This window comes from Lutjanus erythropterus, chromosome 16, assembly GCF_056507025.1.
Source record: "Lutjanus erythropterus isolate fLutEry1 chromosome 16, fLutEry1.hap2, whole genome shotgun sequence".
Lineage (NCBI taxonomy): Eukaryota > Metazoa > Chordata > Actinopteri > Lutjaniformes > Lutjanidae > Lutjanus > Lutjanus erythropterus.
Genome location: NC_139332.1, coordinates 35,904,497 through 35,929,979, shown reverse-complemented (window position 1 = coordinate 35,929,979; position 25,483 = coordinate 35,904,497). Strand labels below are relative to the sequence as shown.

The 25,483-nt window shown below is 40.0% G+C and overlaps 1 protein-coding gene across 2 annotated transcripts in view; it reads right to left on the bottom strand.

Moving 5' to 3' along the window:
• LOC146313557 (zinc fingers and homeoboxes protein 2-like) overlaps positions 1 to 21,882 on the bottom strand; it is a 150,345-nt gene extending 128,463 nt beyond the window's left edge. For both annotated transcript variants that reach the window (XM_084739736.1, XM_084739737.1), the window contains exon 1: positions 20,522 to 21,882. The gene's annotated coding sequence lies outside the window, so the exon portion shown is untranslated. The remainder of the gene's footprint in view (positions 1 to 20,521) is intronic.
• Positions 21,883 to 25,483: the final 3,601 nt, after the last annotated feature.

Below are 25,483 nucleotides of genomic sequence, written 5' to 3'. Positions count from 1 at the left end.
TGAGAGGCTGTATGAGATAGTGTCAGTGTCTCACCTACAGTAGATGGAGGCTGACATCCCTCAGTTTGGAAAAGCAGCAGGAGCAGGACGCTAAGCTAATGTCCTGCTGTGGACGGGTTATTTTAATCATTTAAAGAAGGTCCACTCAAACAAAATCACTATCAGTTTGAATGTACACCATATTTAGAGTAATTTCACCGTGTTACCTTGTCATCAGACAGGCTTTTCTGTCAGAAAACCACTGTTGCATGAGCCAAATATCGCTCTCTCTCCAAAGCCACCAGACTCCATTGGCAAAATCAGTTATTTTAGCTTCCAGTTGCTGGACTACAGCTGCCTCACTCTGTCCGTTATCGTGTGATTTTGGTGTTTTTAAAGGATTGTTTGGATTCATCAAAGTCACACAATAACACAAACTAATGAAATAAGCAAGGCAGTGACCCCCATGTTCCGAAAGGTAAGGTAAGGCCATCTGACAGCAGGGTAAAGTGGTGAAAAAACGCTCGTCTACAGCGGTATCTTGATTTCCTTCCTTCACTGCGACACCTGCTGCTTCTCCAAACTGAGGTCATGCCGACAACCCTCTGAATAAGCGCCTCATACAACCCCACTTCCAATGATCTGAACTGTCCCTTTAAGTTTTAAGGTATCTTTTGTTTTGTTTTGATTTCCACCATTTAAGAAAAGAGAAATCCCTTGAAAAACTTTAGATGTTTTCGATCACAAAAACCCTTCTCCTCGCTCTTATTTTGAAGAGCGTTCAGTTCTTTTGACTGACATGACTGACGGTGTCCTGCTCTGAAATAAAGTGAGGAAAAGGGCGTGCTTTAATTGCTTTCTATGCAGACTCACACACACTCTGAACGTGCACAAACTCAGTGTGAAATATTAATGTGGATGTTAGGTAGCAAACAGCAGGGGCTCGACTCTCCACACACACCCAGAGTCTGTCTGTTCAGATTTCTGTAACAGTGGCTCTGCAGACAGAGAAAGAGGTCACTATGACAAATACCGGCAGTACACCGACCTGCATACAGTACAACTCTGCAGGGTGGAAGCTGGAAAAAGAGAAATACTCTGCCCTGCTGATTTCAAACACAGCTCGACACACAGGCTGCGTTCAGACAAAGACCCAGCTCCTGCTCATGTAATAATCACTTTGTAGTAACGACATTCAAAGTCACAAAAAAAGTGTTTTTCATCAAAAATAAATGGAAGTGAAATGCAGCAGGTTGTTTAACAAAACTACCCACGTCCATAATCCTCACACACTCTTCTACCTTGACGGTACACTAAACACCGGCTCAATTATCTTCTCCTTTTCACTGACGTGTCTAGTCAAAGAAAACACTCTGCTCACCACAATCAGCGCTGTCTGTTTTCTAAATGAAACAACGTACATACAGCGACTGCACAGAAAAGTCTCATATTCACCGTCGCTCGTGACACAAAGTGAATCAAAGACTGTATTCACGGTCAGTCTGGTGAAAGAAGCTGAAGCACCGTACGGCCTGATCATGTGCGACGCACCTGTTCGAAGCTGCAGTGGTGATTTCAAGACGTGAAATCTGACGATGAGCTATAAATCTTAGACTTTTTGAACTTTTGAACAAATTCTAATTAGGTTATTCTTGAGTCCTTGTGGTCATTTGTGCCAAGTTTGAAGAAATTCAATCAAGGTGGACAACCTGAAAACACATAGACTCCACCCACTGCTGTCGCTGGGATTTTAGGCTGTATTGGAGGCATCTGATACCGGTATTGGTATTGAAACAACCCAAATTCCACCCTGACAAGTAATGATCACTTTACAGACTTCATAACCGGCCTCACATTGTTATCATCTTTCTATGTGACATGAAGCCACGCTTTGGACTTGACCACCATGAAAGCATGAAGCGAATACGTCCCAGCTTATAAACTGCCTGTTGTTTCCCTTGATAATGGAGCTAAGAGTGACGCACGAACAGCCAATCATATTCCAAGGTGCTATGAGTGACACACAAACAGCCAATCATTTAACAGATCTGTGGTTTAGTTGCCCTTCGGCACACAAGACACCAAACAGCCTGCAAAATGAGTGTGATTTTTTTTTAAAAAACAGGTCAATACATTAGTACGGCCGTTTTTCTTTATTTTGTCGGTTGGAGGGAGAGGGGCTTGGACATTTGGAGGGATCTCAGACTAGAGCCAGTCCTTCTTTGGGTCAGCACGTGTTGCTGAGGAGAAAGACGCTCAACCTGCTGACACAGTGACCGACCCCCCAGATATCAGATCTACTATCAGAACAGCGTTGTGTGTGTAAACTGCAGGAATACTTTCCATTAATGCAACAAACTTTTTTAATCACACCAGCAGCATCCACCCTTTGGAGGACAAAACCTGCCATCTGTCACGACCTGCATGATTCATAATTATCTATCTATTGATATGAAACTTCACTATAGTAGATGCATGAATTTGACATCGTTTTGCAAAGCGCAACTGTCAAAGAACAAGCGCGCATCGATGAAAGGAGCCGATAAGCTCAGAGACACAGAACTGCAATGGATCAGAAAGTTTGGAATCAGTTCTCAACTGGAATCAGGTCTCAGGTCCCACCCCTGCAGCAGGATAGGGCTGCACGATTAATCATAATAATATTGCTTTCTAGATTGGCAGTCTTGTTTCTAAAGGAGGACAGTTCACTCACTCGAAAAGACAAACAGACCACATCACAAAATCCCACACAAACCACAATAAAGTAAACGTCATACGGTGCATCATCACTCTATTTTTTTTATGTTCAGCAGCATTAACTTGAGGTACTTTTATTTTTTGCTACAGGGGACTTTTAAGTTTTAGTCCAGCGCTTTCATATATGTTATGTTGTCTGTATCTAAGACTGAAATTGTTTTTGTTCAGAAAATAATGGTCTCAGTTCCTGAGGAGAAAAATAAAAAACATCCATAGTTCCTGAGAAATTAAACTCAATCATACTATGTAAATGTTCAACGCTTTTCAAAACTCTCTGCAGACAAAATGTCAGTTTAGATTCAGAGTTGAAACTTAGAACAGTGTGAGTAAAGTTTGGACAGTGAATCAACTCCAGAGAAAGTTTGTGTCTCTCAGCCAATAATTCTGATTCTGCACGTTGATCAGGGGACCTTCAGCAGTGTGATGAAGTCCTGATGAAGACCAGCAGTTAACTGTGACCTGACTTGGTTCTATCTTTAATTTCTGACTCAGTTAACTCCACATACTGGTCCCTGAGAGGAACACTGTCCTCATACATACACCACATCGCCTCAATTCTTTCCTTGGTTTACATCAGAGATCTGTTTTTAATCATTTTTCACACATGGAGAACATAACAGCACATTTTTCTCTTGTTTCTGAACCTTGCAAATTGATTTCTCGTGTTTGCAGAGAAGTGATGAGCGCGTTCACTATCTCTATAGATCGTCCCGCTGGCTCAGGGAGTCGAACCTGCAGCTCTCTCACCTCAGCACTCTGAATCCTGCTCTGTTGATGGACAGAGTCCCACTCAGGGATCCTGCAGCTCTAATGTACTTAGACGAAACTGATCGGGTTGCGTGATCGATTGTGGAACTGCAGCATCGGTTGTCGTCCCAACTTTGATCCCGCTGATATTATTTTTGTCTTCAACAACAACTTCCTCTCCAAAAAGGTAAAAAGGGACAGTTTGGTAAGCAGAGTAACGTCTTCAGCGCCTGCGTCTGAAACAGATTCTTTCATTAGAGATGAATAAGCCTCCGTCAGGGAGTATCACATTCAGCACGTTTGGTGTGACGGTGGCCTCGGTAGCAGCGGGGTTTTGTTCAGAGGGAAGGGACTGTGTGAGTAATGTCTGCCCTGACGGCTCTTTTAGTTACAGCTGTCGGAGTCGGGGCTAACACAGGAGGGCAAAACGCTAAGATACGTCTTTGTACAAACACTCAGGCTTTAAAATAAAGAACATGATGGATGGATTCATCTCGTGTCCTGAAGATATTCAATAAAGGGAATCTAGAAATTTCATGGAGCAGCATGCAGAGTTCCATGCTGCTCAGATGTCTGAGTGAATTTCATGAGCACTGGGTCCTAAAATGATCCGTACCATCGTTCCAAAAGTCAGTTTTCCCAAAACTAAGCCGATACTCATTCTAACTGGAACCACGATCATTTCCTAAACCGAACCGAGTCCTTTTGAATCCGCAGGCTGACCAAACTGCGATCGTTTCATAACATTAACCACGCTTATTAACGTCACGGTGACTTTTGTTACCATGACAACTTTTCTTTGTCCTTTTCTGAATACACCAAGATATTAAGGGCAAAAAACTCCAGGGAGAGAGGGTATTTTTGCAAAAATGGGCTTTTGGGCCAATGGGATATTTTCAGACTATTGGGGTTTTTGGAGTGATGGAGCACCGGAACAATGGGCAGTATTCCCTTAAACAGCATGCAAAGATTTTTCAAAGTTTTACAGATTTTATGAGGAAAAAGACAATAAAATTATTAAAGATCCCCTTCAGACATGTATTAAGACAAATAGTCTGCCTGCAACAATCATTTGTGTTTGGTATATTTTTTTTTTTGTTCTGCAAAAAAGTGCAGTTTCTATAATAAAATCCTTTAAGTACCTACTCCCTCTAATATAAAAATTTAAAGCTATTACATATAACACTTCTGCATTAAAATGTCTATAAACCCTAGACCTATGAGCAGATAAATCTGTGGTTTATTCAAGCTAGTTGCTATAACTTCTGTGAGTTAGAGTTCAGACTCTGCTCTCTTTTCACTCAGTGAATTAAGGATTTAATTTGACCAATCCAGTGTTGGTGGTTGCTGGAAGAGTGAGCAGACTAACAAAGAAGGTTCTGGTGAGTTTTACATGTTTTTCTGTTGAGTTTGAATGAAGTGTGTTTTACAAGGAGTTAACAAGCCAATTAAGCTTGTCTTAGTTCAGTAAAAGAGAGAATTCAGTATACTGTACGGTTGTATTTCTCCATTTACAAAGGAAAATAGGTGTGAGAATATTTAATTTCTTGACATTTTGTGAGTTTTTGTTTACTGGGCGCAGTGAAGGTACGTTACCGTCACGAATTCGCTGCTCGCCCGCATCTCCCAGCCAACCCTCAGGAGGGCGGGAGGAGGTGGGGGGGAGAATATATGACCAATCGCTGGTTAATGGGCTGATGATGGCCAGTTGGAAAATTTTAACATATTGCTCAATCGTAGTGGGGGCATGAAGCAGGAGCAAAGTGCCTGCATGGACTGCTCTCATCCAAAAAGATGTGTGTGGTGATTCAGTTTCCTTCACTATCATTTTTATAAAATATAATATGAGGCCTCATCACACATTTGCTTCTCAGTTATTTCTTTAGAGCATCACATTAGAGTGCTGAGACAAAAGAAAACCCCCTGGGAGAAACTCTGTAATTCATGGGCACCAAATTCCACTAAATTAAAACACATTTCCACGTGTTTTACAAATTCCAGCATCATTAAATCATTGTTGCATTTAATTATTAGTTGTTACTCCTTTGATTGTTTCACTACCTCTGTTTAACTCTTTAATCCCACATGTTCAACCTGATGAAAAAACAAATCACGCTTGTTGTGACATCACAGATGTGGGTGTGGTCCCACGAGGGACGTGCGGAGTTCCCCTTAACGTGTAATTTCTGGAAAACTTCCTCAAAGACGAGACTTCACACCTGCTGTCTCGTAATGTTGGGAGACATTTTGGGGCTCGTTATTTGGCAATGTTGCAGCAATGCATTGTGGGATTTCCTACTCCGCCTATGAAACCACTGCACGCTTCCTTCCTCCCATGTGTCCTACCTGAATGACACCATAGCTCCATTTTAATTCTTAGAAATGCTGCCTAAACAGAAACCTTCCTCGGGTTTGAAACTGAGCTTTTTTGTGTCTCAGAGCGCCGCTGCCAAGAAACTATTTCCTATTTACACCGTGTGTGTGTGTGTGTGACAGAGAGAGAGAGAGAGAGAGAGAGAGAGAGAGAGAGAGAGAGAGAGAGAGAGAGAGATGGAGAGATGGAGAGATGGAGACTGTATGAGTTCCAGATTCCTACAATTCCTAAATTTGGAGAGCAGCAGGATGGCAGGATGAGGCTAATTCAATCAGTTCAAAATGAGAATAGAAACTTTGATTCTTTTTCCAAATAAGAAAATAATTTATTATCACTTATGTATATATGACAAACCTAAAGTGAGACCAGAACTTAAATTACAAAAAGAAAATGTCATCTCTGATCTATCATATGCATGTACTTTCATTTTAGCTTTTTTTTTGTTTTGTTTTTTAATCTTTGCTCCAGAGTCAATAAAACACATCTGTTCACCTGTTTTACTCTGCGTCATACAAAACACAGCTGCTCCTGATGTTTTGTTACAAGGTGCATCACATAATTTAATTCAATATACTTAGTAATGACATGTAATTTTAATGTTATTGCACTAATAGCTTTCACATCAGATGCCAAAAGTGGAGCTTTGTGACCAGATTGTGTTTTAAAGTCTCACAAATTAAAGAAAGTAGAACTTCATAAAATATGTCATACACAGGCCATTTACCGCTATTACTATTACTATTATCCAGGGTTCATTTGTAATTCCCACCAGTTTATGCCAAAACTCGTCTGGGAAATAAAAACGAATCGAGTGCCAGTTGACCCACTCTGACCTGGCAGCGAAGACGGAACAAACTCCAAATGAATCAGAAGAAAACCACAAGCGGAACGATTAATACGTCCCACAGGTCGTTTATTTATTACGCTGGATGTAGATTAAATTTTTGTTGTTTAGCAGGTAATAAAAGACCCAAATATTTGCTGGATAGTGACTTTTAAAGGATAGCAGTTGTATTTCTTTGAGTGTCATATAATCATAAAATGAAACTTGGAAGAGGCTCAGTAAGAAGTCTGAGGATCTCTTTGGTTCTGACAACATGAAGGACAACAGTCATTTATTGGGATTTTATAGACCACTGCTGACATTAAAGTAAACGGAATTATTAATAAGGAAAAATTTAAATTAAATTATTAGCAGTCTAGATATTGTTGCAGGTAACATAAGCAAAGATAAGTAAGGAGTTCAGAAACCCAAAAGTTAATTATAATGATCAGTTTGATCAGAGAAATTCAGCTCAATGTGAAACCATGATTTCAAATATAAAGTATTTTCATCATCAGTCAGTCTGTCGTTTATTTTATCCAGAAAACAGAGGAAAGATGAGCGACAGTCTTCCAGAGCCCAGGGTGATGTCTTCCAGTTTTTGTGTGAATAATAGCCCAAAATCTGATCTGATGAGAAATTTCAAATTCAGTGTTTCAGAGAGCCCGTTTTCACTCACAGCGCCTCGAATATGACAGCTTGGTCAGAGCCCTGTGCTTCAAACTATGACACTGTAGTTATCCCTCTAACTCTATTTCTGGAGGCGCCACTCCAGTGTTATGTTTTGATTTGCTGTCAAAAGTTAAGTGACATAATATAAAGAGCGAGACAGTCTGGAGGAGGAGGGCGGATGGATGTCTCAAATAAACACAGGACTTTCACCCCAGAGACCGAGGTTCACGTCCTGCGTGATAACAACAGACTTCTGTTCAACTTCTGTAACATAAGTGAGTTATATCATATCATCTATTATATCGGTATCAGAGAAATACACTAAAATATTTTTGGATTATCTTAGCCCACCTCTACACACACTAAAGATGTCACGCGGTTGATACCAGTACTAGTGAACATCCACGATTCTCGATACCTAATTTGACGCCACAGGATAGAAACAAAAACATTTGTCCATCGTTGTTTTTGTTCTTATCTTACACATGTAGTTGTAGTTGTTCAGTGCTTGTTGGCGTTACTCTCTTTCCTCTGACATTTGAGCTGGAGAAAAGTCTGCCTACAAGCATACACATGGGAACAAAATGCCCCGCCTTTGTTTGCATGTCTTTAAACCAATCACAAACGTCTTGAGTGGTGCTAAACCCAGGATCCCACGACGGTGCTGCTGCAAAATAATTCAGAGGTGGAACTTGTCTTGGTGGAACATTTGCACATCGGGAGGCATTTCTGTGTCCGACTTCCTGCCTGTTCAATCTACTCTGTGCTAACTGATGCAGCATCCATCAAAAACAGACTGCGCAGATTTGAAGCGAAGCTTAGAGCCGCTTCTGGGACGCGCCGAGGCGCTGCTGGTGGAATCATAAGCATTGTGTAGAATAGCTGCAATCAGCTCCAGCTGACGTGGTGCAGCCATTACATGACGCAGCCACACCTGGTGGAATTTAGTGAGGCTGTTCTTGTTTCCCAGGGACTTTGAAAACACAGACAGCAGACGTTTCTATGCTGCTTTAACCAAGCAACCTATAGCAGTGTTCACACTGTCCCTGTCACATCCAGAAGAAGTGCATCAGCTGCACCACTACCATCACGTGTTCAAAATTAAGGCATCAACTTGGTACCGAAGTGTCGGCTCACATGACATCCCTGACACACACATGCCTCCATGCCAAATTTCAGCTTCCTGAGACAAAACTGTGGCAACCAAAGGGTGGAAAATTTGGACTGACTGACCTACAGAGCTGACAAAGAAGTAGTCTACTGACACTGGTGCTGTAATTTAATGGATACGCAGCGCTGACTGACAGTACGGACAGGATTGTACGGTCTGACGGTGTATACAGTACACCTAGAGCCCAACTGTGAATTTGTGAAACTCATTTGTTTTTCTTGCCACACTGTTAACCTGTTCATTAGTGGCAGCAGCTGAGTTTTCCACTTCGTCTCAGCAGTGTGAGGCCGCTCAGCGGAGGAGCTGCTGTCAAGCACAAACACACAAAAAGCAGAAAACAGGCAGATTCAGAGAAACAGCCTCTCGCCTGGAAAGTGGCTGTTTCCAACTGTGGACCAGCTGGCAAAATCTGGAAATACTGGGAAACGTGAATGACAATCACCTCTCCTGCCTTGAAAAAAAAACAAAACAAAAAAAAAACAACATGTACATCTGAAGTTCTCTTGAGCAAGGCAGCGTCCCTCTCCCGGCGGAGTTCGTGACAAGACGAGCCCGCGGCGTGAGCGGGCGGCCCCCAGGTGTGAACACGAGGAAACATATGAATATCAATGAGGACGCTGATGGAAAACAGGGGAAGCGTGCTCGGTAAGCTTTTTCTGGATAAATGAGGGTTTGGAACAAGGTTCAAATTAACGATCCAGACACGAGGGGAGGGGGTTCTTCAACAAATCACGGTTCGAACGGGGAGGGGAGCTAATCTAAGACATTTTTTTGTCTGATGAGCCCATCAGTGCTGCTGGTCACTCATGTGTTGAGTAATTGAGAAACACACACTGCAGACTTTAATGAGAAAATAAGCATTCCTTTCTCTCTTCATGAATAAAAATGACTTCTTGGAGATTTAAGGGAGAAAAAAAAATCTAAATAATATACGCAGCGATAACAAACACAGCATCTGTTTTTGAAGTGTTTCGCTCCAAATATGAGATATCTGAAAGAAGTGACACCTACTTTCACCAGATGATTGATGGCATAAAACAGACACAAATTCAGCTTCTAGGTTGTTGTTTTTTTTGTTTTTTTTTAAAGGACATTCAGTAAATTATGTCAAAATGACAAAATGACACACTTTCACAGAGAGTGGGGCCTGCATATTTTAGGAAGGAAATTCAGGTGATAATTTTCTCCATCCAGAAGAGTCCAGCACTATTTTTAAAAATGTCTTTTTAAGTCTGGAGTTGAGCACCGTCACAACTAAAGCTGCAGTGATTAATAGATTATTAAATTAATTGCCAACTATTTTAATAATCAATTAATCAGCTTGAGCTTTTTTTTGCCAAATTCTCTGATTCTTGGGCTGTGGACAAAAAAAGACATTTGAGGACATTAATCTGCAGCTATTTTTTTTTTTTTTCAAGAAAAATTTCTCTCTTCTCTGTTTGCTGCTTTTCTTTACATTATGTGAAAATATAGTTGGGATAATGACAGTTGATGGGACCCTGGGCTCTTTGAAATTGTCACTGTAGATATTTTGACCAAATTATAAATTTAATTAAGTGAGAAAATAATCAGCAGAATAACTGATAATGAAAATAGTTTTTAGCTGCAGCCCAACATGTAGTGATTATTTTAAATATCTCTACAGTGACGCTACTCAACACACGGCAGCTACAGTAAATTGATCTGCTTTTTTAGATACAAATGAAATGCAAATGAAGTTCTTCAAAGTTGACCTCTAAGAAAAACACAGATTAAAATATTCATTAGGACAGTTAAACCCTGATGAAACAAAGAGGTGTATCTTCCTGATCACTGATTATAATATCTGAAAATCCTAATTCTTAATAACTAAAGTTGTTATTTGTTCAATTTAATTTGAATAATATAAATTCTCATAATTTCAGTGGTATTTATTTGCAGCAAATGGATGTACAACTGCCGGTGTGTATTACTGGGCCCATATGTACATTTAATTTTATAATCTGTCCAATTATGTTTGTTTTTTGGTTCCTTTCATTACATCTGACTCTGTAACATCATGTGACCTCCCTCTGTGCTGCTTCTCCCCGCTGATGAAGCTGTGGGCGGGACTGAACTACAGATCGATGTTAAGCTGATTGGCCCAGAGGGGAAACCACAGTTGCAGCTCCAAAACAAGGTGACATATTTGTCAGTGATTGGTCCAGACAGACGCTTCATCATGTGGCGGACGACATGTTGACTGTTGGTTTGTTTATCCGTCACGCGGCTCCCTGCAGCGCCAGATGAAGACGAGCTTTCTATACCTCCCTTCATGCAGACGACAGAAGTGAAGTCTCACTGTTTTATTTGCATGTTACATTAATATTAATTACTCTACAGAGCTCTCAGCTGACAAGCACACAACCACGACGGAGCTTGTTTTATCTCATCTGCAAAAATAACTCATTTGCATTCATCATGTATTTTATTTTTCCCTGTCATTGTATTTAGAGATATTATTCCTGCACAGATTACATTTTTAGGAGCATGCCATGAGGATGTACAGTAAATCATCTGCTCTATTTTCTGGTTTGAATACAGGTTTTTCGAAGATGATATTTTTGGACTCAATCTGCTGTTTTGTGCCAGTTTTCAATATCCTAAAATTTAGCCTCCTCCTGCCAAAACATTTCAAACAATTACAAGTATATTCAGTGTTTCCCCCAGTTATTCCTGGCAGAGTGGAGGAGCCTCTGAAGCAGCATGAAACTCCATTATCATTAATATTTCTGTTGTTGTACACATTTATTCCACACTAATATGATCGAGATCAATATTTTGTCATTAGGTTAGATTCCGGTTGTACTTCCCAAACACACAGACGGGATAATATTGATTAATGATACAAGAGAAGCAACAATCAAATGAAGAAAGTGATGCAGAAGGAGCCACATCAGATATGGATGATACTGAATAATATCTGATTTTTAATAACCAATACAGACGTTCTGATTACTGGATGACTCAATCAGCAGCTCTTGAACTGGGAACCGCCCATTGTTCCCAGTAGGGTTGGGTATCGTTTGTTTTGTTTTTTTCCAATATCCAGTACTAAAAGGATACTTTTAAAAAAAGGTACCGTGATTACTGTCTATAAAACAGAAGCACAAAATGACGGTCAACGAAATTAAACAGCTGCTTTTTTTGTAACTGCTCAGGAAAATCTCAACAATATATTAACTTTCATCAGTTTAAAGCAGAACTCTGGTAGTGGCTGTCGCTGGTGTGGAGGCATAAATAAAAAGGTTTCTTAAGGTTTTTCAATAACTATGAATCACAGAGGTCCTTCAGCATACAGTCATGAATGCACACAAAAAAAAAACAGGCTAATCCGTTCAGTCATATGTGAGACTAGCTGTGGACAAGCTTCATGCCTAACAGAGATAACAACATTAATTTAAATTTTGAATTTACAAACTTCATCTTCAAACTTCAAACTGCGATTCTTTTGCAGAAATATTATTACATTTGTTGACCTGAGGGAATGCTGCTGTCATCAGCGGCCCTCACTGCCATTTGATGAGGTTAGTACGGGGGTCACACAAGCAGTCGAGCACGGTACACCCCTCCACTTTCATGTGTATCCCATTCGTTGCCAGATGTTTCCCCCTTTACACAGAAACTGTCAGACGTCTCGCCTGGTGTTGGAATCCTTTCAGGCAAAACACAACCACACATTAGACCATTTAGCTCAGCATTTTAACCATGTTGACAGTAGCTACTAGCTAACAGTAGGCTAACGTTAACTGCTCAGGCATGAGGCACCAAAACCCTTGTTGCAGTTTGGTCAGTTAGGCACTAACTGTATCAGAACCAGTGCCATATTGGCAGTGGGTTTCAGTTCCCTACCCTGGTTCCAACAGCCCATTATTCCAAAACCACAACAGTCTGAGAATGTCCCAGTGGACCGAAAGCCCATTTCTCCTAGGAAGGAAAGGAAAATTGTTCCAAATATACACAGCTGCAGTCTTTGGAGAAGTGGGCATTTGTATTTGGGATAACAGGCTGTCGGATAAATAGGTTTTCAGTCCAGTGGGACATTTTTCAGACGATTGGGGTTCTGGATTAACGGGCAACCTTGAATTTGCCAATATGGAAACCAAATGTTAAAAGAGGTAAATGACTAAATACATTTTCATCGATTTTAAAGTATTTTCACTGCCCGTCTCTACCACACTGGTGTCTGACACAGTTCAGCTCCACTGCACGCGTGAGCTGCTGGTGCAGGCGAGTAAACCAAAAGGAGAATTTCTTGCAGATGAAAACAGGCCTCTGGAGGATTATTTACAAATGTATGTAGAGATTCATATTTACACATCAAACTCTGTGCTGGGTGATAAATCATATTCCCCTGGTTCCAGTCTTCTGAATCGCTGACCACATCTCAGATTGTTTTGGTGATTCAAATGATTCAAAGTCTGGTGTTGTGCTCATTGACGGCTGTCTCCTCAACCAAAAAAGCAATCAGAGCTTTGGCGGGATTAAGAATGAGGACGTCATCTGACTGTGCCGGAGCCAGAAGAAATACCAACAGAAAAATGGCCACAAAAATACCAAAAAAAAAAAGCTTGAATGAGACGCAGCCGTACAGGTTGATGTACATGAACTTACACACACTTGTTCATTCATTCATCACTCTTATGTCTGCTTCCACATATTTCTTCAATTGGTTGCAGAGAATAAAACGTTCTTCAGGCACTCTCAGGCAGAACAAAGAGAAACGTTCTTTATTTAGTCAAGAGACTGGTTTCAATCTCACAGGGTCTCCAGCAGGGTGGACTCTCGGTTCTCTGTATAAATAATCCAGCGGAGGTCAACAGTTTAACGATGTTGGTGTATTGTGCCTGAAGGATGTTTTCATTTCTGTGATCGGTCCACTTTGAGGTTCTCTGGACTCAGTGTCTGTCAAACAGGTTGAAAACTTGTCGAATGTTATGAAAAACGACAAACTGCTCATAATAACGTCCCGGTAACCATCAGCACAGACTCTGTGTCAACTGAAGATGCTATTGGCAGGTCAGATACATCACTCACTGCTGATTGGTCAAATAACAACAAAGACTGAAGGTAACTGTCATGTTTAATCTGGGGCTGCAGCATCTATAAAAGCTAAGAGACAAACATCCAGTGTGACGTCTTTAAATATCTTGTTTTGTCTGTCCAAAACCCAAAGATATTCTCCATAAATCTCCATATCTGAGAGGCTGAAAACTGCATTTCCTGACATTTTACATGAAAAACTACCTTAAAGATCAATCGATTATCAAAATATTCCAAGAGTTGAATTCCTTTTTACCACTTGCCAGATAGCGCAAGTGAGTTACCACATTTACTTGCCCAACATGGTTTTTGACTTGCCTCGATTGTCCAAAATGGCATCAAACTTTCACTGAAACAAACTTGACTGGAAATTTAATAATTATTAGTAACTCTGAATTTAAAAAAAAAGAAAAAAAAAATCTATATATATTAAACTTTAAAAAGAAGTTTGTCATCACCACTGTCACCTTGGTGGTTGCTCTTGACGACAGGTGTTGAGTCTCTATAAATAATAAAATATAGACTGAAGTCTAGACCTGCTCTATATGAAGGGTTCCCCCGAGAATCTGTTTTGATGTGGGACTACAGAAATTAAATCGACTAAACTTTAATTAAGAAAAAGGATCAAATGTACATAAAATGCTGCATGTGTAACTTTCAAAAAGTAAAAAGTTGCATTAGGTTCTGTCAACAAGTTTCATTTCAGATAAATGATATATCAGATGGGCTCCAGGGTTTTTTTATTTTAAAATTGTAACCAGGACACAAACTCAGTGGGACATTTTAAAGATGAAAAATCTCCAGATCTCAACCTACAAAAACCTCACTTTCATCCAACTGTTATAAAATCCTGTCAGAATATGTAACGGAGGCACCGTTGCTAAATTAGGGCTTCACATTTAATTGCAATGTTATCAAAATTGCTACATGACCAAGTGCAAAATCCAAATCACAGAACCAAAACTGCAATTTTTTGAAAAAGGAAAAGTGTGTGAGAAAACAGCTTTATAATGAAGCGCCGTAGTGCTGCAGAGATGCCGCAGCCTAAAAATCCTGCTCTCCAGGTGAAGGAAAACATGTTTTTTTGGTACAACAAGTGTGACATAATCACAGTTTTAATCATTTCATTTGTTCAGTAAAAATGAAAACTGTAATGCAAAAATGATCATTCCCACTAATCATATCGCACATCACAATTTCAGTCAAAGTAATCACAATATGACCACATCATGCAGCCTTATTCTAAATGACCTCGTGTTTGTACTGAAAAGTCCTGTCAATTATTAGAAAACATATATAGATATGATATATCTGCTTCAAGCCAATATCAGCTGATGTATCAGCAGGGACGATTTATCGGTCGAGCTGCAGCATCATCTCCTGGTTGGCACATTTAAAAGATGCTTAAAGATGTAGAATATAAACATGTAGTTTTAATATCCGCTGTTATAAGCTGCTATGCAACTGTTTGTGTGTCCAGAAGTTTGTTGTTGATAGGATAAAACTGCCAATTTTGGAGAATTTTGAAGCCAATTATATTTTAAACAAATAACCAAGAGTTTAGAGGAAGATATGAATGTTTTGGATTTAAAAATTGCTGTGCATGGGTCAAAGCCTTTTCACAGCATGAACAAATATTGGTGGAGATTATTAGCACATAACTTTAGAAAAATGTGATTTCATGGTGTGTACTGAAAGCTTCTACTGCAGAATGTTTGCATGGCAGAAAATACCCCAGAAAACCAGGAGCATATTTATTATTTCTGCAGATTTCCAAAGATATCATGAACTACATAACGTCCTTCAGATAGACAACAGATCCAGAGACGAGAGCACAGATTAATCAAACTGATCCAACAGTAAAGTGAGAGCTCTTTTTATGTCTGGAGGAGTTAAATCTGGTCGAATGGGGATCCCTGGTGTTCATGTTCACACTAACTTCGCCCCCAAACCCTCAGAGTCGACGTGGAAGGTGGGTCTGGTCCAACAGCCGCCGTGCAGATCCAACACAGCCAGCGTGTGTGTGTGTGTGTGTCGAGTTTCCCCATGAAGAGCTCCAGCAGAGAAGCAGGGTGGACACACACACACACACTCACACTGACCAGCCCATGCTCTCCAGTGACTCACCACACACACACACAAATTCACCGGCACTTCACTCACGCACAACCTGCATGCTCGTACTCTCTTTCCCAAACACACACCCACACACACAGCCTCTCACTATTTCATAAAGCACTGAAAATATGTGTGTGTGTGAAATAAAAGCAAAAATGAGTGAGTGGAAAGAAAAAAAAAGGTCTTAATATGTGTGGAAGATGCAGCTGTCATGCATGCTTTCTGCATGTGTGTGAAATAAATAGCAGTTTGACAGAGCAACAAAGACTATGTGTGTGTGCGTGCATGAGTGTGTGTGTGTTTGTTCCGGCTCGTATAGCTGTCATAAACCCTCATGACTGAATGCCATAGAGGGCAACACAAACCCAGAATGGGGTCCATTTCAATCGTCACAAATAATGAAAAAAAAAAACATGCAACGAGCGGCAATTTTCAGCAATAAAAACCAACGATGTGAACAGTCTAAACGGTGAAATAAAAGCTTACTACGGCTGCTGAGTGTGAGTGTGTGAGTGTGTGTGTGTGTGTGTGTGCGTGTGTGGATTGGGGTGACAGGTCAGGTGGCAACAGCAAATCACAGCTGCACTTCCCAAGAACCGGCGAAATGTGTGTGAGTGTGTGTCAAAGAAATAGCAGCATGTCAGAGCAGGAAGAGGAAAAGCGAGAGCGTGTGTGTGATGTGAGAGTGTGTGTAGAAGTCTCCAAGCGGGGAAGGGAAAGCGCACGAGAGCTTGAGTGTGATGTGTATTTGTGTGTGTGTGTGTGTGTGTGTATGTGTGTCGGCGTTTGTGACAAATAAATAGCAGCCAGAGTGCGAGCAGGCAGGCGAGTGAGCGCGCTCTGATTCGGAGACTGGCAGCATGACTGACTGATCCCTGCATCCATATCATAGGATTAAAAAGCCTGACACGGCGGCGATACAATAGAGGCAAAATATGAGACAAAAAAAGTCGGTCAATGGAAAAGGAAATGTGATTATGAACCAGAACAGGCGAGAGGGAGATAATATTAAAAAATCTGACACACTTTCAAAAAAAAAAAAGAAGAAGGAGCCATACAGCACAGCGGCTGCGAGGAGGTGAATGTTAACGCTGTCACCGGGCAGTATAGAGGAGGAAGAGAGGAAGAGGAGGAGCTGCTGCCAAATCTGAGCCTCTCTAGTGTTTTCCAAGAGCCAAGACACACTTCAGTCACACTGTCAGGGATGTGGTGGAGGGTAAAACCTGCCCAAAATTCAGTTTACACACCTGTTCCTCTGAGCCTGACAGAAATCTCCCCTCTGCACGTCCTTCAAACTAAATCAAACTGTACAGAGTCACACGAGGACAGCGAGGAAAGCATGAAAACAAAAGGATTTTTGTTGGTTATGTTCTCCCGACTCGGGTCAGAGGTCGCCGGGATTTTTGTGCGCCGCCACATCATGCTGCATATGGCCTGAACCGGCTTGCGAGGCTCACCTAATTATTCATGATTTTATGTAACAAGATTTGGGTAGAAAATGAGGTCGGAGAACATACTGAGAAGGAACTGGATGAACTTTGAGGAGGGGAAAGTTTGGTCATGAGCAAAAAACAACATACACATTGTTTACCGTCAATGCTGCTCTACACACACACAATATACCAGCTCAGAAACACACATCTCCTTATGCACAATCTGGGTCAACACACCAAATAAACCAGTATGTCCTTATTACAACAGGTTTCTGTAAAACTCTTCTTACATACAAACCCTTTACATCAGCAATGTATTAAAACCAGCCCGCGTACACACTGGTTTCCAGACAAACCAGTCTAATACCAAGGTGAACCAGTTAAAAACCAAAACAATTTGAAACCAGAAAACTGCACATACTGACAGCCCAAAACCAGTAGGAAACCAGTGCGCCATTAACTGGTGTGAAGTCAGCATCTGCTCACCAAACAGGAAACCAGTTCTTCTCTGAACCAGATCTACGACAGTTCGTTTACATTAAACAAGTGAAATAACATAACAACTCATTTGTCTCCATAAAAACCAGTTAAAGGCATAAAAATCATAAATCATGTATCTGCAATGATCAGCTCGATATTAAACAGTCTGATACAGTATAATCACCAACCGTCTGTATCTGTGCTAAACTTTGACCATTTTAATGTTAAAATAGCTTATTTAAACACACAAACCTGTTAAAAATGGAATAACTAAAATGGCATTTACTGGTTCATTTCTATAAAAATGTGTTTCAATATTAAACTGGTTAATATCAAACTAGTATGAACACCAAACATCTGTATCTACCAGATAAAAACTGACCAACCATACAGTCTGCTGGTCCTTTCTCTAACCAGTTAAAAACCATTACGGTAACTGACAATCAGTTTCTTAAAAAAACAGTTAAAAGCTTAAACTGACAGTCTGGTTCATATATAAAACAGTTTAAAATCAGAATATTGTACAAACTGACAGTCAGTGACATGAAGTCAACATCTGTGGACCAAACAGGCGACCAGTCCTTCTCTGTGTGACAGTTTGTTTGTATCTGACGTTACGAGACTTAAATAACATGATCACAAACTTATTTGTCTCCATATAAACCAGTTAAAGATGTTAAAAATCATTAACCAAAGATCTTTTGAATGTTTCAGTTGTAATGTTTAAGTCTGTGCCTGTGGTAAATAAAAAACAGTCATTAAAGTGACTAATGTTTAAAACAGTTCATGTAAATACATAAACCAGTTTAAAAATAGAGCAACCATATTATCTGCTGGTCCACACCAGTTGAAAACCAGTCTAACATCAAGGCAGTTTACAACCAGAATCCTGACAGAATATTTCTGCCTTAAAACACTTTGCAACTGGTCTACTGTCCACAGTGACAGTTTATTTCTGCATAAACCAGTTCAAAACCAGTCAACCATTAAGGTAACAGACAGTTCATTTCTGTGTAAACCAGTTAAAAGTCAGGCTGACTTTCTTATATAAAACAGTTTAAAACCAGAATACCGAACACAGGGACAGTTTATATCTGCTTTAAACCAATTCAAAACCAGTTTAACGTTAAGACGGTTTCTTTATAAACCAGTTAAAAACCAGCCCGACAGTCTGATTCTTATATGAAACCGTTTAAAACCAGAATATTAGACAGATTATTTCTGTTTTATACACATTACAGCTGTACAGAGGGGCAGCTTATTTCTGCATTTTAACCAGTTAAAATATTTATAATTGGCAGTCAGTGTATTTAAAAAACAGTTAAAAACCAGTTTGACAACAATTTTCTTATATAAAACAGTTTAAAACCAGGATACTGTACATACTGACAGATTATTTCTGCCTTAAACACTTTACAACAGGAATACTGTACATGAGGACAGTTTATTTCTGCATAAAGCGCCCTAACATGAAGGTAACAGACAGTTAGTGTAGTCTTAACTGACCAAGAAAGAAACTGACGGTCTGTTTCTTATATAAAAACCACAATACTGCACATAGTGACACCTTATTTCTGTATAAACCAGTTAAAAACCAGTCTAACATCAATGTAACGGACAGTAAATTTCTTTATAAGCCAGATAAAAACTGGACTCTTTAGATAAGGAACAGACTGTCGGTTTAAAACCAGAATATTGCACATACTGACAGCCTGAAACCAGTCGGAAACCAGTTTGCCATTAACTGGCATGAAGTCAACGTCTGTTCACCAAACAGGCAACCAGATCTACGACAGTTCGTTTACATTAAACGAGTTAAATAACACAATTCAACAAACTTAATCGACTTATATGTGTGAAATTAAAGCTTTAAAACAGACAAACCATCGGCGCGTTTCGATATTAAACAGTTTAATATGAAATTAATCGGCTTTAATCGTAACGTTACAGTATGTACACCAACGGTCCGTATCTACACAAAACAGGCATAAAAGCGACTCTAACGTTAAAGACAGTTTGTCTGAAAACGTAAACCAGTTAAAAATCTAACATCCGTTATTCTGTACTGGTCGGTTTGTGTGTAAACCAGTTAAAAACCAGCAGCCAGTGTGTTTCTGTACAGCCCGCTGACGGCGGCTTCACCTCAGATGACCCAACCAGCCAGACTGGCTGTCTGCTCGCTCTCCCCGTTTGAACCTCACATTCAGCGGGCAACAACAACACTCGAGCCGACACTACAGACCAAACTGTCACCGACTCTCCACCGACACCGAGTCACAGACTCACACACACCGGGATTATTGTGTGCTCGGCTCGGCGGAGTGACGCCAAAACAAACGCCGACATGAAAGATCCAGAGACGGGCAGCAGCAGCCACGTTTGTGCTGCTGTGTGCGGGGAAAAGGCTAAAGCTAAAGCACTTAGCTCCACCGGGCACTCACACTCACTCAGACGGGGGCTAACTGGCTAGCGGCTAGCTCCGCTGGCTAATAAATTTATTATGTGCACTTTCACCGGGGGTGGAGGGGGGACGGCAAAAGTTGGCTCCCAGAAAAAAAAGCACCACAGCCGGATGACATTCACTTGTCTGGTTCTCAAATAAAACCCGAGAGCAGACACACACACACACAGCAGTTAAAGTTCCTGACAGCCAGGTGTCTAACTGTTTTAATTCTAGTTTGGCTGCTGGAGGTCTGCGAGGTGATTCCCACTCTGAGGAGAGCCTGTGATGGAGGGACGGACGGACGGTCGGTTAGCAGCAGCAGCAGCAGCCCGGGCAGCAGGCACAGACAGACAGGCTAGTCTGCCTGCAACCAAGCCGCTTTAATAACTTCACTTTTGCGGTCACTTTGGTCCACATTTGCGTCCAGGAGTTAAATAAAGAAGAAGTTTCCCGTGTGTCCTACCTGTGTGCGGGTCTCTGGGCGCAGGGTGCGACAGCCTGAAGTTGATTATTCCCAGATATCCAGAGTGGTGCGGTGCGGGGCGCATATAGCTAGCGCTGGGTACAGTAAAGATTGTAGCATAGCTAACCTAAAGACAACAGTAGAGAGGAGAAAAAAAAGCCTCCTCGTTGCTCATAGGGGGGATCGACGACAAAAACCACATGATCTTTTACGTCAGCATATATTTGCATAGGATGCCAAATTTATGTTTGGCGTCCAGGTGACGTGAAAATGTACAGAAAAGTTTGATTATGGCGCTGCGGGCTGGACAGACGCTGCCTGGCACGGCTGCTCGGGCTGCGGTGGAGAGGCGCAGGCATGTTGCAGCCACGCTCCCCCCCTGTCCCCCTGCTGCAGCCCGGAGCTGCACCGGTGTGTGTGTGTGTGTGTGTGTGTGTGTGTGTGTGTGTGATGACTGACAGCATGGGCGGCTGGTACTACACACCACTACAACCTTCATATGTGTTCATTACACCACTCTATGTAGAGTTTATGGAGACTTTACGTGATGCAAAGTCACTTTTATCTGCAGTGCTGTCACCGTGCTGACTTATGGTTTCACTGTAATGTTTAGTATCCTGTTTTTAACAATATCCAACTGATTTATTTTCAGAAAGGCTGTTTCATCAAAAAGTAAATGGTTGCAGAAGCTCATCTCCCTGAAAATGCAAACAGAATTTATGGTGTGATGATTAAAAAAAATGTTCATTTGCTTTGCCTCTGAGGCTCTATATTCACTTTGTAATGACTCTATATGATGCAAAGCCACTTTTATATGCAGTCCTGTCACCATGCTGACTTATGGTTTCTCTATAATTTATACTATCATGTTTTTGTTTTTTGTTTTTTTTACTGTATTCAACCATGATTTATTTTCCAAAAGCCTGTTTTAATCAAAAAGTAAATGGTTGCGGAAGTTCATCTTCCTGAAAATGCAAACAGAATTTATGGTGTGATGATATATCAAATGTTCATTTGCTCCTTGTTGCCCTGTTACCACACATCACGTTAGCCGTCCAGCACATGTGGTGCTCTATATTCACTTTACAGTGACTTTATGTGATGTAAAGCCACTTTTATCTGCAGTGCTGTCACTGTGCTGACTTATACTGTCCTGTTTTCCACAATGATTTATCCTTATAAATCTTATTATAGTCAAAAGTAAAGGTTTGCAAAAGCTCATCTTCTTGAACATGTAAATAAAATGTAAAAATACACCTGAGAACACCTGTTTGATCCAGAGCTGATGTAACAAACTGACTTCCAGCATGTTGGCCTGTTAAACACCTCTGTAACCTTCATATATAATCCTTAGAGCACATGTGGGGCTTCGTGTTCAGTTTATTATGATTATTGACTTTGTGACGCAAAGCTGCTTTTACCTGCAGTTCTGTCTCCACGCTGCCTCTGCAACATTTCTGATGGAACTATAATATATACCATTTTGATTTTTTTTTTACATTTTCAATGTGAATGAGACTTATTTTGACATATTAAGCTCTGATTTAGAATAAGTTTTCTCTTAGATTCAACAGCTCATGTGTGTTTTGTCCCTTTTTATGTTCACAAATGCAATTTCCTTGAGTTTTTTGGAATACATACACCTTTCTGCACAAGATTTAAGTTTCCTGTCTGATTTCATCCTTCCTGTCTGAACCTACCTAACACAAATGTATGGTGTGATGGTTTAAAAATGTTAATGCTCTTCAAACATTTGCTTGATCCAGAGCTGGCATGAAAATGTCCAGAAAAGTTTGAATTGTTGAAGTGTTGAACGCAGCCTGACACGGCTGCAGCACAGGTGATGCTCTGTATTCAGTTTATAATGACTTAAATCAACATAAAGACGCTTTTATCTGCAGTGCTGTCCCCACGCAACCTTTCTGATGGAACTTATCGTTTTATTATGATGTACATTATCCTGTTTTCACTAAATCTCACTATGATTTATTGTCCTAAACCTTATTATAGTCAAAAGCAAATGTTGACAGAAGCTCTTCCTCCTTAAAAAGTCAATAATACATTCAATAATCATGTATGTTATTTTGATATTTAAACACCTGTTTGATGTAGAGCTGCAGCAATTCATTTATTATCAACTATGACTATTTTGGTAATCCGTTTGAGTCACCTTTTAAGCCAAAAAAAAGTCCAAATTCTTCGATTTCAGCTTCTTAAATGTGAATAATTTACTATTTTATGGAATTACACTAAATATATTTGGAGAAAACAAGACATTTGAGGACATAATTTTGGATGTTAGGAAACACTGATAGACATTTTTCACCATTTTCTGACATTTTATGGACCAAACAACTAATCCATCAACTGAGAAAATAATCAACATATTAGTCAACAATGAAAATAATCATTATTTGCATCCCTCATTTATTTGTTAGCAAACTTTTTCATGTCAAGGACCCCTACAATAAATGCACTTTAACCCCCAATTTGAGGAGATTTAGTCCTCAGGAACCCCCTCTCTCTAAGTATTTTTTAATTTTAGGTTTGAGTAACAAAGTTAATCAATAATCAAACTAAGGTCACTATAAATTTAAATCAGTCAAGACCACAAACTGTATTTATTCCCTTGTTTTTCCAACTTAAAACAAATGTGATAGAAGTTGAAATATTCTGGTCCTGCTTTTGCTAGGGACCCCCTACAACTCACTCAAGGGCCCCTGTTGGTCCCCGGACCGCACTTTTAAAACCGTTGATGTACAGTATCCTGTTTATTTACAACATCTAGCTTTGATTTATTTTCCTGAAGCTTGTTAGAGTCAAAGCGAGTGTTTGCATCATTTTGAAAATGTAGATAAAATGTTTGTTGTGTTGATTTTGTGCGAACACCTGTTTGATCTGGAGCTGACCTCACAAACACCAGCAGCATCACGGCCTCATGTTCAATCAGCATCTAAAGAAAACTGAGCCAGAGGTGTGTGTGTGTGTGTGTGTGTGTGAGTGAGTGAGTGTGTGTGTGAGTGAGTGTGTGTGGAAGTTTAGTTTCCCTGTTCGGCAGATTGCTGTCTGCATTTAATCAGGCTCATGTATTTTTGATAAATGGGCTTGTTGTAGCTGATCAGATGCAATAAATGTGGAAACATCACCGCCACAGGTTCAGTGAAAAGATGACAGAGAGTGACACCTACAGGAGGAGCTGAGAACTGCAGCCTGCCTCTCACTCCTCATCATATACCATATATGTTCAGTTTACGAGTGAGTTCAGGAGCAGAGGTGGACTTTCTGCTGATTCACTGACCTCTGACTGTGGTCAAAGGGTTTATATTATTATATATCATTTGTAACTATTATAATCAATATAATTATCATTTTGCACACCAGAATATTGGACTGTATCAAGACTTTTATAGATCTTTCAGTGCCTTTGTCCTCATCTGCACCTTATTTAACTGTATTTTGGACAGAAAACTGTGTATTTTTGTTATTTTATTACTATCTATCTATCTATCTATCTATCTATCTATCTATCTATCTATCTATCTATCTTGTTAATTAAGAATACTGATTACATTGTGACAGATTAAACATTTAGTCAAACTCCAAATCTGTTTCAATACTTGGATTAAAGATAATCAATATTTTTTTGCCCCCAAGATCAGAAGTCAAATGTAGATCTTTAGCAGCAGTTATTTGTTTGTTTTACTCCTTCTTACCTGGTTTATATGTCATTGTCTTTTATCTCTTTTACAGATTTATTGGTTTTATATTCAATATTTTAATATCTCATGTGCATTAGTGTCAAGACTGTTTACTCGAGCTGCAATGAGCAGTTGATCAAAATTAAATTAGATGTCAATTATTTTGATAATCGATTAATAGTTTCAGCCCCTGTTTCAAGTGGACATGTCCAAACATTTGCAGGTTCCAGCTTCTTAAAGGAGAAATCTGTATATATTTACTGCACTACATCATAAAATGACCATTATATGTCATCAGAGATGAAGAAAAACAACAGCATGTCCTCCTTTGAAATTTGTTTTTCATGTTAATCAGAGTTAAGATTAATGCAGAAGTTATCCTGAAGCTCAGCTTTACATTTACAGACAGCTGACACAGGTATAATCAGCTGATCAATCTACAGCGTCCGTCTCGTTTAATGTTGTGATGATGATAATGATGTTCGGCTCGTCTCGTGCTCCTGTGTCCCTGCAGACGACCCGCCTGAGTTTTGGACGGAGGTGCGTGAGGGAAACAACTTGTTTAAACCATAAATCATTTATCAAAAAGAGATTTGACTTATTTAATTTACTGTCTGTGGCTCCAGTTCAGTATTTAGACTGCAGTACTGATGCTTGAATGTTGGGGTTTTACATGTTGCTGGTTTACATGAGAGGATTTGCTGCTTTTCATTGTCATTTTTTTTACTGTTGCTTGGCAAAATTAAGCAATTTGAAGACGTTACTTTGAGCTCTGGGAAATTGTGATAAATGGTTTTCACGATTTTTACATTTTGCAGAAAATCTTTAAAAAACACAGTAAATTATAAAATAATTGTCTTAATATCATCTCTAAAGCAGTTTGAGTTGTTCTCACCAGTACGAACGTTTGATTGATTGAGTGATTGATGAGTTTGATTTGCAGCAGTCCAGTTTTAGAACTCTAACTTTACTTTTCCAGGACAAAAGACAACTTCTCTGCACAGTTTCATGTTGTTTGTGTCTATGGTTTTATTTTAAGGATATTCTTTTGGTAATCAGCGCTGGTTAATTAGGATGGGAGCGCTGGAAACTGTGTTTTTGTGGATTAATAAATTGAACCTTGGAGCTCCAGGCAGCTTCAGGTGATTTCAGAATATATTGTGCTAATGAACCACAACTTGACTCGGTCTCGACTAGAATTTTCTCCTTAAATCTTGTAAAAAATACGGTGCTTCAGCCAGATTCTTAATTGACCCTCCTTCAT